Genomic DNA, 4773 nt, shown 5'->3' with positions numbered 1-4773 from the left:
TGCTCTTTCCCCCACTCCCAATGTTGTCCTTTCTTCAGTAAAAGATGTAGGGGTGCTGCAAGTGTGGCATAGCCCTGGATGTGCTTACGGAAAAAACCAGTGGCACCAAGGAACCGACGGACCTCCTTGATGGTACGTGGAACAGGAGTGTCCAAGATTGCTGAAACCTTGTCATGGTCTGGGTGGACACCTTCAGGTGAAATGGTAAAACCCAGGAAGTTGATGGTAGTGGCTGCAAAAGCACTTTTCTCAGGATTTAGCTTCATCCCAGCTGCAGAAAGTAGGTGGAGAGTCTCTTGCAAGTCCTTTACGTGCTGTGGAAAGCCCTTAGAATAGACCACAATGTCGTCCAAGTAAGCAAGGGTATGGCGTCCCAGGACAGAAGAAAGCACAAGGTTCATTGTTCTTTGAAAGGTGGTGGGTGCAGTGCTAAGACCGAAGGGTAGCCTGCAGAATTGAAAGAGTCTATACCCATCACTAAAGGCAGTCTTGGGTCTGTCGGCAGGATGGACATCCACACTCCAATATGCTGATCTGGCATCAAGGGTCGTGAAGGTATCAGTAGGGCCAAGTTCATCTATGAGCTCCTCAATGCGTGGTAGAGGGTAAGTGTCAGCAGTGGTGACAGCATTCAGGTTGCGATAGTCTATGCAAAATCGCAGAGACCCACACTTTTTCTTTACAAGAACCACTGGACTGAGCCATGGTGACGTTGATGGTTCTATAATACCGTTCTGGAGCATGGAATTGCACTGTTGTTTAATGATTTCCCTGGTAGCCTGTGGGAGACGCCATTGACGGGTGCACACAGGTGAAGCATCTCCTGTGTTGATTCGGTGCTGGATCCCTGGAACATGTCCGACTGCCTCATCTCCTCCATCAAAAAGATCCTGGTAGCGACTAAGCAATGTCTGTAATTCCTGGCGCTGGGATTCTTCTAGATGTTGGAGATATGGCATGTTCGTTGACTCCACTGAAGGCTGAGGGGCCAATCCTTCAACAGCATTGACTGCAGCAAGGGCTATTGAGGGTGGCAGTTCTTGGTTAAGGAGTGCGAAGTCATCTTCATATCCAAAGTCTTCTAGGCCATAGGTCTGGTCGAACAGGTCTTCTTCCCATGCAAAATCCTCTGCTTCTTCACCATCTTCCCAGGCATCCAACTCGATGGGGTTCGTGTCCTCAGCGACATTGGTATCTGGGGTTACTGGCACTGATGTAGAAGAAAAGACTGCCTCAACTGGAAGCACTGTCCCCAGCCGCGTCCCCTGTGACAGTCGTACTGGCCTCGCTGTAGGGTTGACTGCCCACACAGAGCAACGGCGTCCTGAGGCTGTGGTGACTAAGTAGGGTGACACCCAAGCTGGTGACTCTTGAGGCATAAGGAGGAGAGTTCCATCATTAGGGCCTGATCGCTCTATAATACCTTCCAAGAAGCGCCCTGTATGTGGCGGGAGCTCCGAGGCCTGTTGAAGGTGTACTATGGCGGGTGAATCCGTCTTGTCCAGGACTTCAGGTAAGGAGTCAGATGTATCTGCTTCTTCTGGAGACTTGAAATGAACCACACATAGTTGCAGGGAAGGAGAGTCTGTATAAGTCACCGAGAAAGTTCGTCCTTCCAACTTGAGAGAAGCAAAGTTGTCTTGGGGTCTCGAGGAAAAGCTAAAGGAAATCCTCCGTAGGAAGTCCATCCCAAGGAGCACATCACCAGGAAACTGGACATCACAAACAGCGGTTCGATGGCGTATCGATGTGTCACTGTCGAGAGAGAAGGTCAGCGTAACATCATAGGAAGCGTCAAATGGCTGACCAGACACGCCACGAAGCTGACGGGTGGCTTCCTTCCGATGTAAGTGTCCCTCAGGGTCTACCAGACGGAGGGCCCTAGGCTTCATGATGGTTACTTCCGAACCAGTATCAATGAAGCACAAAGTGGTGGCTCCATTAATACTGAGTTCCACGAGTGGTCGTCCGATTGGCCCTGGAGTTGTCATTGTGGCGATCGACTTCTTGGCTAGTGTGGCTGGTACTCTGCATGCTCCCTGCCCCGACTCTGCCAGGGGCTGTGGGAGCACCTTCACCCTGGCTCTGTTGAAAGGGGCACTCTTTAGCCAGGTGGCCAGATCTCCTGCACTGGAAGCACAGGCGCCGTGGAGGAGAATTCGGTGCTGAAGAAGCTACAGCACGGCATTCTGATGTGTTATGCGTCAGAACCCTATGGTACGAACACCACTTCCCTTGGGCAGTAACTGGAAAGATCGAATGCATGGCTGGAGCTTCGGCAGATACTGGTAGAGCATAGTGGTCACGCCCACGTGGTGGTCGCTCTGGAAACTGGCCTGAAGACATTGAGGAGTGGTCGCCATGGTGGATGCCGTTGCGTGAGTTCCAGATGCGTTGGGCGGTCTCGGCAAGCTGAGTAGGATTTCCATCTTCCCTCACTGCAAGGAAATCGCGGAGCCATGCAGGAATGCCACTTAAAAATACCCTTCTCACAAGCTCTGCAGGATCGCCTATGGCATCACGGTGGTCTCGGTACCCTTGGTACACGCTCCCTTCGAGTTGCAGGTAGTAATCCATGGGTGCTTGGCCTGGCAGCATTCGATTCTCATAGAGCACCTTGAAGAAGTCCGAGGAGGTGTAGGTGCCCCGGAACTTACTTCTTAGAGCTGCCTTGAATGCTTCCCACTCATTAATATTATCAAACAATGGTGAGTTAATAATGAGCTCTGCTGGTCCCCTGCAGTTGGCTCTGGCTGCCTGGATATACGCCTCTGATGTTGGTGGTTTGACAATATTTTCAACTGCCCTGATCCAGCCTTCAATTTCCTGATTCCTTTTCAATGGTTGGGAGGCTGAAACATCTCCTTTAAAGTGAGGTACCTTCTCTTTTGTGAAGACATAGGAGACTGGCGGGTTGCTGGAGCATGAGGCATGGAAGTCATTCGCAGGTGAACAATTATAGCACCGGGTAGAAAGGTCCCTCGGCTGTGATGGGTAGGGAATCCTTTCCGGCAGTGACCGATACGGTGGATATGGCAGGGTGGTCTGTTGTGACTGCGACTGAGGAGGTAAAGGACGGTCCACAGGTTCCGGAGTTTGAGGTCGGCTGCGAGGACGAGGCTGAGGAGGCACAGGAGGTGGGCGAATGGTGTCCCCAACCTGTGAAGTACGAGGGGAGACATGGGAGAGACGAGAGCTTGCCAGTTCCCCCTCAAGTTCTTGTAATCTCCTTCGGAGCTGACGAATCTCATCCCTCTCAGTTACCTGAAGTGGAGCGGCGTCTGTAGGTGCTGCATCACGAACACTTTGGGAGTGACGAGCTTCCTCCAGTTCAGTCCTTTGTTGGTGGAGTTGGCGGCGTAACTGCTGGATCTCTTCTTCCCTCTGTACCACTAATGCTTGCTGTTGGTCATCGCGCTCCGCACGATCCTCAGGCTGCCTCTGTTCCCTGAGCATCTCCTCTTGTCGCTGGAGTCGGTTTTCAAGTCGGTCATTTTGTTCCTTGCATCCTTGAACTTCTGCAATTAAGGCGTTGACCCGCTCCATGATCTGGCTGAACATATCCACCTCAGCTTCCATGACCCTTACTGCTTCACGTACGTCTGGGTTAGAGCCCCCTGTGACTACGGGGAGTTGGTGGAGCTCGGATGATGCTTGACTGGGAGATGGGTCACGTGAGGTAGGTTGGCTGCTGGACTGCAGGTTCCGTCGGCGCTGAAACCTCTCGTTCCGTTTCTGTCTCTCTTGGTCTCGATTCATGCCAGGAATCACACTAAACAATCAGATGAAATGAAACCCCAACAAAAATCACGACCGCTCAGCAAGACCACAAACGACAGACACAAACACCGAGTAAGAAGCGAGCGTCGGACATCGGAGTAATGCTGTCAGGGTAGAGTGGGTTAACACACAGGAAGAGTAAATCAAAGAGTCCCTAAGCTACGTGAGCCATAAAATCTAACTGGGCAAGCCGGCGATTAATTAAGAACATAAAACAAGCTGAAAAAAATAATTAAGAACTGAAAAAAATGGGTGCCAGGCTTTTGACAAACTACAAAAGCAAATCTACCCTGCAAAACGAAAAATAAAAGCACGACTACACAGTAAAATAATGGATAGGCGAAACAGTAAACGCGATGGAGTAAAATAAGTAACCGCAGTAAAAGAAAGCTGAAGTAGATAAAGAGAACGAACACATCGAAAAGGGATAATCACCATAAAAAGAACTAAAGAAAAAGTTGAGAAAAGACCATCAAAAAGGCTACTAACTGAAATGCATACTCAAAAGCACATCAGTACGTGAAAACTAAAGAGAACAAGAGAAAACGAACAAAAGCACCTACGTAACGTGTGAAGACGAACATTCAATGAAGTAAAGGCACGAAGCCAAAAAGACAGCAGAACAAATAAACTAGACTGAATTCATACCATAAAAAAGTACGGCAAAATGGACGTTCAAGCAGGTAGAAGAATGATAAAAACAAACAGTTAATAGACCACTAAAATAAATGAAAGTAAAATGAGTAAAAAAAACGCAATAAAAGAACGCACAACTAGCTAAGAGCGCGGAAAATAAAAGCAATAAAGGACGGTCAGAGAACACAGCAAGACGACCGAAAATAAAAATAGAGTAAAAAGAGAAGTGCTTATGCAGTAAAACGCACAAAAAAATAGTAAAAGGAGCAGTAAAAGAAATCCACCAAGGACAAAACCAGGTAAGACCAGAGAAGCGTAAAAGCAACAAAGCACAGGAATTAAAGTAAAAGCAGTAAA

This window comes from Penaeus vannamei, chromosome 3 (genome assembly GCF_042767895.1).
Source record: "Penaeus vannamei isolate JL-2024 chromosome 3, ASM4276789v1, whole genome shotgun sequence".
In the NCBI taxonomy this organism is placed as follows: domain Eukaryota; kingdom Metazoa; phylum Arthropoda; class Malacostraca; order Decapoda; family Penaeidae; genus Penaeus; species Penaeus vannamei.
The sequence above is the reverse complement of the archived record's forward strand: the minus strand, read 5'-3'. Positions refer to the sequence as shown.